This window comes from Ictidomys tridecemlineatus, chromosome 6 (assembly GCF_052094955.1).
Source record: "Ictidomys tridecemlineatus isolate mIctTri1 chromosome 6, mIctTri1.hap1, whole genome shotgun sequence".
In the NCBI taxonomy this organism is placed as follows: domain Eukaryota; kingdom Metazoa; phylum Chordata; class Mammalia; order Rodentia; family Sciuridae; genus Ictidomys; species Ictidomys tridecemlineatus.
Genome location: NC_135482.1, coordinates 157,528,802 through 157,543,809, shown reverse-complemented (window position 1 = coordinate 157,543,809; position 15,008 = coordinate 157,528,802). Strand labels below are relative to the sequence as shown.

Sequence of the window (15,008 nt, the reverse complement as noted above, 5' to 3'; positions counted from 1 at the left end):
TATCTCTAGAAAGTGGGACTGTGATGAGAGAGAGCTGACATTTCTTGCTTAGGTTTTTTAACTGGTTGAAACTTGCAGTTTAATTATATATTACTTTTAGGAATGGACCATAGGGAATACATAAAGTACTTTACTAAAGAACATTGTTTTATTATTTCTAAAAAGTTACTTAACCTGATAATTAGACATTTTTTTTCTTATAGTCCATGCTTCTGGCATGTTGTAATTTCTTTTGGAAATTGAAGTTCTCTTTGTTACAAACTGTATACGTTTTTCTTTTTTTTTAAAAAAAAATTTTTATTGTTGTTCAAAACATTACATAGTTCTTGACATATCTTATTTCACACTTTTATTCAAGTGGGTTATGAATGTATACATTTTTTCTAAGCTCCTTTATGACACCCCCTTCCACCATTGTTCTGTGTGGTTCCTCTCTACTGTAGCACCTCTGGCAATGAAGTTAAAGGGAAGAAATCCACAAGTTCTCTGCAGCCCTTGTTCTCATGTTCACAGCTTTGAATAGTTATGATTTGGCATAATATATGTACATACTTCAAAACAATAGAGGAAGTATATTTAAATACCCATTTTCAGAAGTTGTCTTAGCTTCCTGAGAGACATTGAAGTCTAAATCATTAGTTTGGGGCCATAGACTTAGTTCCACATCTGTCTGAATTTTGTAGTCTTCTGTGTCCTACACAAAGTAAAATTGTGAACCAAGTACTGGATCCGGTGTAGTTTATAAAGAACCAAGGTATAAAACCAGTTCTAAGAAGATAATTGAGCACTGAAAATGCAAAAGAAGTACAAAGGCACTAAATAAGGGGGCCCGTATTTTCAGGGGCTATATTTGTGGCCCATGACCTTTGCACATTTTGGGGGTCAGCAGGCAGGGGCGTGTTTCTCTCTGAGAGCTATCTTCTCATCCATGTTCTGGCACAGCTGAATTCTGCATAGATGTGCCAACAGGCCAGATGTGTGTGAATTTGCCAGAGTTAGCTGAAGGAGTACTGCAGTGAACTGAGAGAGTCTCTAGTAACATATTTTTGCCCTATTTATTGCATTCTTAGTTATGGAAGCCAAATAGTTCTCAGAGAAGAGGGACAAGTTTTCAGAAGAGTGAGAAAGAGAAGAGTTTTCTTATATTGTCTTTGTCTTCCTTAAAGGGACCAAGTATGGGAGAGGATGTAAGTGGAAGAAAAGAAATGCTCTTTGATCAGAAAGGAATATCAGTCTCAAGACTACATTGGTCAGCTGGTAAATGGACGTCTGCTACTTTGAAACACCAACCTAAGAGTTTCATTAATAAAAATATGTTTCTCTTTAATCTCTATCTTTTGTTGATTTCCCATCTGTAATTTGCCATGTGATCTATTTTTGCCCCTGACCTGGAAGAGTGGAAAATGATAAAAAGAAAAATAATGAATAGTCGGTCTATCTGGTATGAAAGGTAAAAGGATCTCCCTGTCACAGGAAAAATAAAGTATGCCCTAGCAACTAAGGCAAATAGCTGAGTGATTCACTATCATCAGGTTAGGAGTGCTGGACTTCTCCTGACACCAGTACAAACCCAGATCCTTCCTGGAAACGCTCTGGCCCCTTCAGAGTGTTGTTCCGGGATGTTCGTCCAGCCTGACAGCCTGTCCAACCTTGCTGTGCCTCAAAGAAGTGAGTGGCCGGCTAATTGTTTTCAAATTAACTGCTGCTTGAACAAGGACACCCAGAGGAATTGTTCAGACTGGAGACTGCAAAATTCTTTCAGCCAGTGGAGCCCTGTCATCAACACGATAGCTGATAGCCTCACTGCTAAAAAACTGTCGGCAGAAAGGTGCTTCTGCCGGGCGGAAAAGGCATTTGTCAGCTGGACACTCTTTGCCTGGCATAGATATTTTGTGGTCTCCCCAGAGGTCCCCAACTCTGCAGATCCTGCCTTCTGGACAGCTCTGCACTGGGTTGGTTTTCCAGCTCCCAGAGGGCACCTTGGGGCAGCCTTCCCCTCAGCATCCTTCATGGCAGGGCTCTTGCGGACGGGCTCTTCTCCCATCAACACCAGCTCTTTTTTTTTCTTTCTTCTTGCGACTTCCCACAGTGGGGCACTGGACATAAATTCACTTAAACTTCAGAAGACAGGAGAGGGTGTGAGGGTAGAAGAACGTCAGTTTAATACTTAGTATAACCTGTGGCCTCCTAATGACACATCTCCCTATGCCTTGTTTCTCACCATTCCTGTTTTTCATGCTTCCAGTCTCAAAATGAATCTCTACTTTCAGCTCACCTCCTTAAGTTGCTGGAATCTGGCAGGTTTGACTCTAAGGTATCTTAGGATGTTACCCTTGCCAGGGATGGGAGAGGCCGGTGAGGTGCTGTTCCTAGCACTGTGTGCAGCTCCTGACCCAGCGGGACCTCTGATTTCACTCAGAAGTAGAAGATCAAAGCTACCTGATTCTCATCTCTGCCATCCTTGCTCCTCCCAGACAGGAGGCCCCCCCCCACACACTCATTCCTGAACCTGTCAGGGAGTTGCTACAAAAAGAGCCATTATCCCCCTGTCCCCTCCTTGGAGATGTGACTTGCTCCTCATCTTCTGAAACCTCATTGCTGTGGTAGGCAAGCTTCCTGATGGCCTCAGGCTTCTTTACCCAGGTTCACACCTCCATCACTTCTTGGTCACATCCCTTCCTTTGCCATTTCAATTCCCCCAGTCCTTCTGGATGAGGGAATGGAATGTACATTCTCCTGATTCTCCACGTTTCTCCCATCTTAAGGAAAAACTCTCCTGACTTGAGGCTCACACAGTTTTCCTGGCTCTTGGGGAGGACCCACCCCTGGACTGCAACATGTCCACAGGGCCATCTCTTTGCATGGCATTGTGTACTTGCACCTGCCTGTTCAAACTTTCTCCATCCATGAGAATAAGTGTTCTTTTCTCCACCTACTTGAATCACATCTAGCTAGCTAGTCCTTTGTGTCTCTTCCTAATAACCTCTGCCAGTAGAAATTTCCTTTAATCTTAGTGTATTCATTCTTTGGCACATGACCATATGTGGTAATTGTGACAGTTGACTTTTACTTTGAATTATAGTTTACATCTTCTAATATTGTTGAATGTTTTAAGTGTTGTGTTACTAACATATATGCTTAGATTGTCAAGTTCTTGGAGGATAGAACCTTTGTGGAGCTTTCTTTAATATAATTATCATCATACCTAAGCCTTGTATTTAAATTCCTGAAAATGTTTTACTGAACAAAATAATTAATCATGAATGAATGAATGTTTCAAGATGTTGGGAGAGCTTTGCTTTCTTTTGTTGCTGAATTTGCCAGCTATGACCTTTCTAAACAAATTTTCTGATGCAAGCTCATCATTCTAACTTACCATGAAGTTTGACAGATTTCTAGTAAAGTGGTTTGAACTCATCAGAAAAAGAATATTTTCGATTAAACTTTACAAATACAAAACAAAAGTTGTAGTAGAATTAAAATAGCGTCTGTATTCACCATCATCTCAACAAGTAGGAAAATACTGCAGCCTTAAGGGAAAGCCTAACCTTATATGATATTAATCTCTGTAAAATGTTCCTTTTGTCTTTTTGTTCCATAATAGAAAAGAAAAATTGTTCTTGAGTTAAAAGAGAAAACTGGACCAGTAAGCCTAGAAACTTCTTTTAATTGCTCACTTGTTTTTCTAGGAGCATCAAAGAGAATGGGAATGATTAAGGGTTTAGGGGAAAAAATACTAATATTTATGTCTCATGATACAGTGAGAACTCGCCACAGGATGCTTTTTTCTATACATTGAACATTCACTGCTATCAAAGTCCTTTTCATTTTAGGAAACTGTACCCAACTGAGTAATTTAAGTAGGGGAAGATTTGGAAGATTGAGAACTGCTAAACGTGGGAGGAGGGGGGAGGGAGATTGCAACCACTGATCCGTCCTCTACTTTGATTTCTCTGCCCTGTGCTATCTCTAGAAAGCAGTATGTCATCCCTCACTGCAGTGGAACAGATTCATACATATTTACTAGTTGCAAATTATAAATGTGCAGCCCAGAGAGTAGCAGTGTTCTTTGTCTTCCTACTTTTCTTCCTCACTAATGATTCAAAATTCTTTATATACTCAGAACCGGGAGATTGGTTTTGTAGCTTGTCATATCCTTTGTACAACCAATTAGGTCTTTGTCACTTACATGGAATTTTATTTACCAGTTTGGAAGCTTGTATGGAGGTAGACTGAGGTTTTCTCCATCCTGTGTCCAGCCTTTGATGTAATGATCTATGAAGGTACTAGGAGAGATATTGATCCTGCTAATAGCTTCTGCCTTGCCACATAATGTTTTACATTTTACTCAGCTAAAAGACCATATTCCCTTTCTCTTCATCTGATTGACCATAAATGCTTTGGCCTTTCCTCGATAATTATCTCACTTACCAAAGCAGTGGGTAAAAGTCAAGTATTTATAGACTAATTAGTGAAGTCAACATGCCTAAGTAGGGTACTTTACATAATACCAAGAAATATGGTACAGTACTATGAAATTAGCAAAGTTTGGTATGAGGCAAAAAAGCAAGGGCCAGGAATACCAAAGGTGGAGGCTGGATGCTGTGGTAGCAGCTGGCTGTGGTGGCAGTGGGTTGTGGTGTGAGTGCCAGGACACAGCCAAGGTGCTGCTCTGATAACAGCATGCTTGTTCGGTAGCTTCTCCCCTTGCTCCTCATTTTTTTTTTTTTTTTTTTAACTTACGAAAGTTTTGGAATATTTGTGAGGTCTGATTTGACTTCAGGATTTTTTTTTTTTTTTGGAGTTTACTATCTTATGATGCAAACAAATGTCTTTGGTATCATTTAAAACACTTGAGTTCTGGGATAGAATGCAAGATCATTTTGTTGTATATAAAGCTATATTACACTTTTGAAATGCATTCATTCTTGTCCATTGTATAGTTAGCTTGACTTTGAAAATTAGAAAAACACTGCTGATGTGACAGTTGTGAGCTAGGAGTCAGAAAACATAGTTTGGGTTCCGGCTTTGTAAGCAGTCACTACACGTCCTCATGCTGGCCACACAAGCCCTTTGGGTACCAGTATCCTCCTTTTGAAACTAGAGATACAACATATTATAAAAATCAAAGGGGTTAATGAATATCCAATTACTTTGTAAATTGTACAGCACTGTAGAGATGAAATACTTTTTAAAACTCATTTACAGTTGCATAAGGGCCAGTGAAGGATTTCTTTCAAGATAAACGTGGGCAGAAATAGGATTGCAGCCTAGTCTGCTATTAAGTTAGTATGTTTTTGCCAGTGATCCGATGTATAGCTAGATCCTCATGTAACTTGCACCCCATGTACATTTTAGACAGGATGAAAGATCTCTTAGAATCTCCAAAGGAGGTGGTGGGATTTCTTTGGAAATAAGAAGGAATATCTCATTAGCTAGGACTCATGTGTAATGATTGCTATTTCCGCCAAGTAGCAGTCATGCATTCAGAAAGATCCTTTATGCTTTCTCAGAGTATTCTAGACCTAGAGTGGGAAATAAAGCCGGCCACAGACCAGCAGTACCTCAGTCTGTCTGCCCCAAGTGAACAGCCCTGGACATCTGATTTATGCCTACTTTTGTTTGTTCGTTATCCTGTACTTCCTTTAATCCCTCTACTTGTCATCATCCACAGGAACTAACAATTTGCAAAACCAGATGGTAAAGCAAAATTGAAGCCCACCCATGACATCAAAAAGGGAGAAGGCAGGTGTATTTAAATGAGCCAGCTTTAAAGAATCGGTGAGTACTTGCACGTGAATGAGGTGTGAACTTTCTGGCCTTGTCATCAAGGGCTGCCCAGGCTCAAGTGCTGTCAGTCTTATGTGTAACATTTGTTTGGTTTGGTTTTATTGGGGGGGGGGTATGTGCAAAACAAAATCATGTTGAAATGATGGTGATCATATGTTCACTGTTAACTTTGTCATGACTGTTCTATAGACCACTCAATGTAAGTTCCACAATTTGGCACATAGATGTTATTAATATAGATACACAATTCTAATCCTAGTACAATTACCTGTATTCAGTTTTTTTGCTATCAGTCACTTTTCTATCTTCCCTACCTCCTGGTGCCCCTCACACCCATGTTTAGGTGCCAGTAGGTATCTAGAATTTAGATAACTAGATTTCCCCTGACATCCTAAATTTCCCAATTTGTTTCAGGACCCCTCAACCCCCCTTTTTTTTTTTTTTGGTTCTGTTTCCACCTACAAAATATCTCAGCCTCCAAAATTGCCTTTTCTTCCTTGGTATTATTAAAAACTGTCCTTTTCTCTTTTCTTGTTACAACTGGCTAAATTACCAGTTGATCACTAAATTATAACAAAGTAGCATCCTAATTTATAATAAAGTGTCTCTAACCAATGATGCTCCTCCTTTAATTCTCAATTCTCCCTTAATTTCAACTTTAAAGGAGAAAGATGATCCTCAGGTATGCTATTTACATGGCAAAACAATAATTTGTTTGTTTACTAGTTCACTACTTGAGTGGCTGGTCTTCCCTGGATGTAGTAAGATAGTGAAGGACTGTGAGGGTATGTAAATCCTTCTGGGCGGGTCTGTCCTAGACCTCACCTTATGACATAGGAACTTTTTGATGTCAAGCTCATCTTGGTTCTACCATTTAGAAACAAGTGATCATGTTCTCTGTGCCTGCCCGGTAGGCAGCAACAATTTCACAACAAATGGGGAAAATAATAATAATTACCAAGATGAATGGAAGCAAGCCAGGTATGAAGCTGCCTGGAGAAGACAAAGCCGGAGGAGTTGAGTAATTTAGCCTGCAAGGTTTTTTTCTCACCCTGAGGTTCTGGGTAATTGAGAAAGAAGAAAGGCAGAATAAGAGATGGTATGAAAGGGAAAGGGGAGAGGTTCAGGGAATACAGTGAGGGCTACATTTTTTAGTTAAACGCCTCCAGGTTAATAAATATATTATGATGTATTGTTTACCTCCAGGAGCAGAGGTTAGCTCTTTTCTGTGGCCTCTAGGAGTTTCAGAAATCAATTGGCTTGTGGACTCTCTGGCATGCCCCTCTGGAGATATCAGAGGACATCTCCCACAGTGAGGTTGAGGTTGTCAATAAATACTTACCCATTTTCTTTTTAATCATTTGCGACCCTAATTCAGAATGCCTAGAAAGGGTTGGTAAGAGATCAGTAATCTCTCAGAGGGACAAGGCTAAGGGTCCTTGCCTTTTCCTGCTGAGGTTGCAGACTACTCAGGCACCAGGGCTTCAGATGGAGTCTGGGGCAGGCCAGCAGGACACTGAAATTCAGAGAGGCTAAGGACAAACCCCAGCTCCTTCTAAAATGAGTGATTCCTAAACTGAAGAAGCAAGTGGGGAGAAATTAAATGTGTGTGAAAATAATTTAAATACAACAAGCTTACTGCATAAAGTTCAAGTTGAAACCACTTCATTTGTCTGAGTTAGTGCACAGGTGTGGCTCTGTCAACCCATCCTTACCTGCCCTGATCATGGCCAGAGAAGAGGACATGTAGGGAATTGCTGGAAAGCTAGAACAGCTTCTAGGGTAATTATGCCATTAGAATATTGGGTGCAATTTAACTTGGTGTTAAGATGCCATTTTTTTTTTGCTTTGCAGTCATCATATTATCAAATATAATCATCCATGGTTGCAGCCTATTAAAACCATAACTATCAAATTTGACTAAATGGTAGTGTACCTTTTAAGATAAAAATGTTTTTGTTGTATGAAAATGCTTTGTAGCTTTAAAAGGTCAATAGCTTCCTAGAGCAGACATATGCCATGTAATTTTTAGAAGATAAATAATCCCCCAAACTTGATTTAATTGCTCTATTTTGAAGGATCGCCATGGACAAATGTCAGCTCTGTTCTGTTAGGTGTGTTATGCTTGGAGAAGGACTTGAGAAAGCATTTCTTAAATCTGCAATTTTCAATTTCATTTTAAAAATCCAAACAAAATTATATTAGGATCTTTTGAAGTGTTTTCTGAAGTTTCTTATAGAAAAAGAAACCATATCTTAAGTGACAAAGGTATTTGAGGATGTTACTAGGATGAAACACAATTTCACAGGATTTACTTTACAAATATGGATTGTTTATTATCTAAACTCTTAAACAATTAAGAGGCATATTTTGTGATATAAAACCCTTGCCGAGCACAAACTGATGATTTAAATTACTATTGTAAGACCTTAAAAGGTTCATTGGTCTAAGATGATTAATGCTCCCTTCAAGATAATACTAAATGCATCTCCTTTGCTGTGTACAAATATCCTAAAAATAACTATCAGAATCCTTGTGAGGAAAAGAATTGTAGTAGGACTTTTTGAAATATAACTGTCAGAAACTTATTTAAACTCTCTGAGGCTCTTGTTTCTTATATATTAACAAGACCAGTAATAATTTAACCCTCTCAGAGTTTGTATGCTATTAATTGAGGCACTTACCCTCTCAGAGTTCGTATGGTGTTAACTGAGGCACTGAACAGCCTTGAGATGTGCAGTCACATCTTATCTCAGGCAGGGATTCAATGCACCTTATCTGGAGTCAGTAGAAGATAACTGTGTAGAGGGACTACACTTAAAACTCCCCGAAATTTCCCCTAAAGAGCAGCACGCGTGGTTCTCTGCCTTCTTGTGCCACCCATTGAGAAGTCTAGCATAGTCCATTGTCTCTCCAGTGTGAAACCAGATTCTCACAGCCAAGCATGGGAGGTAAATGTCAAGTGGAATGAGAAGTTACATTTGGGTGACTCTCCTTGTGTGTGGCACACCTAACTCCATGCATTGAACAGTTCACAGTAATTGACCTTTGCCTTGACACTCACACATTGGTATAAGTCTCTCCTGAAACTGTAGGCCCGGGATGTGATATTCATTCAGTACACCTTTAAACGTCTTGATCAATAGGGTTCAAGTTGACAGGGATGGTTCTAAAACCTGAGATGCTGAAAGTGGATTATTATGAAATAATGCTCATTTCCATCCAAGGCTAAGGATGAGACCTGTGAACATTGGGCTCAGGGTACATATATAATTTGCAGAATGCAAAGGAGTATTCTCTAGACTCCATTTATATAGTTAGTGTATTTTAAGTAGTGGTAAATTTCAGCAATGTTAAAAATAACATCATCTGAATAGTCATGCATTGCTGTTCCATAAGCTGTTTTCACATGAAGTATCTTTGATCATAATGGAATACAAAACCTATATTTTTGTGAAGTCAGAAGATGAACTGAGGGTATAACTGAAGTTGCGGATGAATCATGATTATTTTACTAGGCTTGGTGTTGAATAGAGGAGCTAGGACTTCCTAATGAATTATTTTAAGTTCCTTTAGCAGTTAATATTTTACTGTTCTTGTCTGAGTTCCGGCCTTCAAGACTAGGTAAAAATGCATTTCTCAGTTGCTGAATTTTCAGGTTTTTATCTACAAGATAACAACATCAAAGACCGAAGTTTTGCTGGAGAGTGTTTCAGAATTATTTCAGAATAAATTCAGTATAACTGATATTATAGTAGGCCTGTCAGTATACCCCAAGAAAGAACTGTCTCCATCAACAACAACAGCCCAGTTTCATAAATTTACATCTTTTGTGGCAAATATTGTCCTAGGTGTCAAGGACAGGAAAAAAAAAAAGCAAAGAGGAAAGAAAAGTTACACAAAGTGTGGTAAATTTTCAACTGAGGGAAGCATGAGTATGTTGTGGGACAATCACCAAAAAGAGAGAATCTGGGCCAGCTCTTTGTTTTTTAAATTAACCATTTCTAAGTAAACAACTCAGTGGAATTTGGAGAGTGTGTCTGCAGAAGATAGTACCTTGATTTGCCTTGAAAGGCTTTTGAGGAAAAGAGGAAATAGGTAAGTGGAGGCAGAAGATGGATGTTACCATAACATTTGGTCTTAGAGGGCAGCTTACTTCCCTGGTGAAAGCATATCAAGTTTTCCTGTGGAAGCCAAATCACACCCCATTGTCCTTGTGGAATCCAAGGGATGCAGCTGCAGGAGCGGGTCCCCAGGGAGGTCCTGTGATCCAAGCCAGGCTTCTGAAACCCAATCCAAAGACATTTGTTGAACTCTAGGAGGAACTTTTGTTTTGTTTTGTTTTAACAGTGAGATTTGTTAGTTACATGATTCATTGTAAATCTGGAGCTTCTAGCGTTATTTTGTTTTCAGTTAAACATACCCTGCTTAAAGTTGAGCCAATGCAGAGGGCAACAGAGTTAAGAGGTGGAGAAAGGTTCTCATGATGTAATATCCTAGGTCCACCCATACCTGAACCAAAGGGGCTTTGCATTTAAGTCTGTGTCTATTCCCCCCTTTCACTTTAGCTGCTTGGAGCTGGCTTCCTGCCACTGGCAACTGGAATAGCATTGACAAAGTTGTTTTTTTGTTTTGTTTTTGCAGGGAGGGTTTAGGAATTGTTTTGCTTTTAAAAAATTTTGGTTATTTTGACTTAAAAAAGAAACTGGGAGTTTCCACATATATATTTTGAAAGAGAAATTTTCTTTTTATCTAATATCTTCCAAATATCAAAAATTGAAGTTCAGTTCTAAAACCAGTGTTCCATTTCAGAACAGAATTTTGTGTATCAGTTACACAAAACATAGAAAGTCATTGTTTTTCTTCAAAAGGTTTATTGTGTTTTTATATTTTCTCTCCATCTACTCTCTTGCTAGGTTTCTGGAAATGGATTCCCCCAGCTGTGGGGAAGTCAAGCCTACTACCAGGTTAGGGTTGCACCAGCCTCACCTGACAGCACTAATAGCTGTCTTTCTTCTGGGGTTCACAGGATATCTCCTTAGTACCAGAGACCCACTTTCTGGAGTTGCCTCTTAGGAGATCATCTCTTATTCAACCCTAGTACAGGTTTTGTGAGCCATCTGAGGATATGTGGACAGGACATATTTCAGTGTGACCATACCTGATAATATCTGACCAGTGTCATGAACTCGAACTTGTCATTTCAAATTGTTAAATTTCTGGATTTTGTTGCTGACCAGTTTTTCCAAACCAAAAGCATTCCCTTTAAACAAATATGAATAAAACTAACCAAAATTGCACCTATATTGGTCTTATCTGGTGATTATTTAGGAAGTTCACTTTCAGATCATTCTCTTTGATGTCTTTAATCAGTTACCCCTTCCAATCAAAGATACCTTTTATCTTCACACATCATTGATGAATTTTTTAAAAATTTTGCTTCCCTCTTGCACTTATCCTCTCATTTACCTGGAAGCCTAGAGGAGGTTAATATGTTCTTCCACAAGGCTCCCTGGCTGTTTGAAACCATTTTCTTTCCATGCTGTGTCTCTGATTTATCTGCATTTCAGGAAACCAGAATAGGTACAGACTTAAAAACATGAATTTGACAAAAAATGGGGAAAAAGATTTTTGGGAAAATCTTTCCTCCTGGAAGCAAAATTTGAACCTCGCTAAAGAGCCTTGTTGCCCAGTTGGTCTGTGGACCTGGGCTGGGGCTCTCAGAAGATACTCTGATCTAGTTCAGAGGCAAGAAGATGGGCCAGGCCGACTCTTCCATGATGTGTGGCTGGCTGAGCCACAATGAGCTTGCAGGCGCTATTGAAACAGTGATCCTCAATTGGCCCACAAGGAACTGTTGACATCTCTGTTGAAGCACTTTGTGGAAGGCACTCATTTCCAGGGAACCAATCTGACAAGGGGACTTGGCAACTCATTCCTCAGGATGCAGGGAGAAGGATAGTTCAGATTAGTCTGTACTGTTTTGGCTGTTTTCTGGTGTTGTGTGTTTCTGTTTAAGCTACTAGGAAGAATGAGACGGGTAAGTGAGAAGTGCGGTAGTAGGTGACAGATCTTACTATTTTATTTTTAGACACAAATTGTCATTGCAGTTCAGTCTAGATTGAATTGCAGATAATGAAAAAGCAGAAAGTGAGGTTGCAGGGAAGTTATCTCTGTGCTGTCAACATCTGTGTAGGCCCAAAAGGAATGAGTCCTTGGAATGTGGTAAACTGAGGACATGCGGAGAGGTGGCAAAGGGTATTTAGTTTGATTTAGATTCCTTCCACTTGTTTGCCTCTGCAAGGAGAGTGACAGGAACTTCATGCCACCCACAAGCCCCTGCAGGATATGACCCTGCTGCCACCAGTGGCCTTTCTCATGCCTGTGCCCATTGTTCACCATGCTTCAGAGATGCAGGTGGAGCGTATTTTCCACTGACACCACAGGACATTGCATCTTCTGCCTGGGATACTCTTGACCAGACTGAGGCTTGGCAGCTACTTCTGACCCTTTAGGTTTCAGCTGGAATGCCAACTCCTCTGAGGGACCTTCTCTACACCTACCTAAAAGTGTCTCCACTCCATAGCCAGTGACCACATTTTAAGTTCTTCATGGCACTGACCATTATTTGAAGTTATTCTCCTAATTTTTTGCTTCTCTATTTTTGTCTTTTCCTACTAGAATACCTGTTTTATGAAGGCAAGGATCTTTTTAAAAAATATTTTTTCAGTTGTAGATGGACACAATATCTTTACTTACTTATTTTTATGTGGTGCTGAGGACTGAACCCAGTGCCTCACACATGCAGGGCAAGTGCTGTACCATTGAGCTACAACCCCAGCCCGAAGGCAAGGATCCTGCCACTGTATTCCCAGCACTTCAGTATTTTCCAACACAACATAGGGTCTCCTTTAACACTGAGCATATAAACTTCCCACACCTGTTTGAATTCTGACCCATTATTTTATGATTCACACATAAACAAGCAGTTTCATTGCCCTTTTCCATTATGGGGAAAATATCACCCTCCACACACTGTGCCCCCCACCTAATACCCATTGGAGTCCCTGAAACTCAGATAAGGTGACTGGTTTTAGTTAGTGAAAGTGGAGAGATGATTTTGGACACTAATGATTAGACACATATCAAATCCTTGCATAGAGGTGACACCCTCCTGTGACATGAACAGCCATCTTCTCGCGCTGCAGAGCATACATATTTTTACACAGCATGGGCATTAATTTAAAAAATCAACAGCTCCCTAAAAGTTTTTGTCATCTCTCCATCTTCAACTTTGCTTTATGAATCATGGTTCCAGCCCTTGGGAAGAAAATCAGAAGCAGGTGTCCAGAAAGCTTAGCATCCAGGTGACCTCACAGTGACCAGGGCCCACAGACCAGGCCTCCATCTGAGGCTGCTCACGGGATCTGATTCCATCACATTTGCTCCACCCTTGGGGCCTTTTATTTGTGTGTTTGAGAGAGGAAAGAGAAAGGAACTTGACAAGAAGATTTTTTGTGAGGCAGTTGAATAGCAGAATAGACAACAAATGCCACCCCAGGTTAAGCTGGAAAGGCTAGTTGCACAAAAATTGCATTTTTCATTATTATTTTAAAGATGGAAGGATGGGAAAATGCAGCAGCTTCCTACACCTCAGGTCCTTTAGAGATGAATGTCAGCTCACTGAAACACACATGGCCTGTTTCATGTGGTGACACAGATACTTTGATCTTAATGATATCTGGAATTCATTTTGAGTTAGAAAAGAGATGGTGTTGAACTCTGTGCTCCCTTGGCCCCTGGACTCAGCCCTGTGGTTGTCAGAGCATGGGGCTGCCTGTGAGGTCTGCTCAGAGCTGCACCTGCCCCCTAAGGAGAATAAGGATTCAGAGGACAGGACACTTGGAGAAGGGTTAGGGGCATAGGGTGGTGTTTATATGCAGAAGGAAGAAAGTTTTTTGAGGAAAATAACTACTGGCTTCTGTTCAAGATGGTTAATTGTAGGCTTGCTTCAGAATGAACCAACTCCTCTTTCTTATAAACTCATTTATTTCTTTTGAAGATAAGCAAAAATCTGACTCCCTCCTCAGCCTAAGCACGCCACTCGTCTTGACCGGCAGGTGCTTTCAATTACTGGCTTCTGCCTGAGCTGAGATGTGTTAAATTCCTGCCAGGTAAGGAGAAGCTTGCTTGATGAAGCTTGACTTCTGTCTCCTTATTAGTTGGATCATTTGGAAAGTGGGTGGTTCCTATTGTGGTTATGTTTCCAGTCCAAAAAATTAACAAGCTAATGTGGGCATTATAATTGGTTTTTATAGTTATTTTGGCAATGAGCGTATTCTCCTATCAAGAAAATAAAACAGCACCCTTTCTGCATTCAATTCTGTCAACTTTTATTAAACATCAACTGTGTGTTGGGCCCTGTGTCGGCCCTCAGGGGAGGAGAAGTGATGAAATATGCTCTTCCCAGCAGTGGGAAACAAGATGCTGGCTTCTGTGTGGGGAGACAAAAGACACTGTTGCGGCCGGGCTCTCATTTTATTGATTCAAAAATGCTTACTTATTGAATGCTTAACATTTGTCAGGCCCTTTGCATGAATCTCCCCCACTCCTTGCAGCAGTCTGGTTCAGGGGATAATACTGATGTTACAGTCAACGAAATGGAGGCTCAGAGAGAGTGAGGGATTCCCCAGCTCATACAACAAGGAGGGACTTCTGATGTTTTGTGTGTCTATTTTTCTGTCGGATGACAATTTAGATAGGAAAGCACTTTTAAATAAAAACACCTCATAGGTTGATTAAGGTCATCTACAAAAGAGACGAAGGAGAAAAATGATCTTCATAGTCTTAAACAGCTCTGTGATCTAGCATAGCTCAAAGATTTTAGAACTTTTAACAGAGAATCAACATCAAGAATTTCTGAGAAGTTGGAAGTAAGGTTTTCTTTTCTGCTTCATTTTTAGAAACAGAAGCAAAGAAAACTCAGTGGTTTGTTCTGAAGGTATATAACACAAGTAAAATAACAGTTTTTACTATTGGAAGGAGGCAGGGGACCTTAAATACTATAGCTTAGTGATTCATTTTACTACAAACCATGGTGCAAATGAGAAATCAATAGACAATGAACATATTCCTACACAGTTTACTCACCTGTGTGAAACAAAGTTTCCATGAAGCATTACTTCACTTGCACAGCTGCCATGATAACACCCCCCCTT

At 40.0% G+C, this 15,008-nt stretch overlaps 1 protein-coding gene across 8 annotated transcripts in view; it reads left to right on the top strand.

Moving 5' to 3' along the window:
- The window catches only part of Enox1 (ecto-NOX disulfide-thiol exchanger 1), a 521,454-nt gene that overhangs the window by 187,300 nt on the left and 319,146 nt on the right, over positions 1-15,008 (top strand). For all 8 annotated transcript variants that reach the window (XM_040281478.2, XM_021719677.3, XM_040281477.2 and 5 more), the window contains one exon: positions 5,675-5,781. The gene's annotated coding sequence lies outside the window, so the exon portion shown is untranslated. The remainder of the gene's footprint in view (positions 1-5,674; positions 5,782-15,008) is intronic.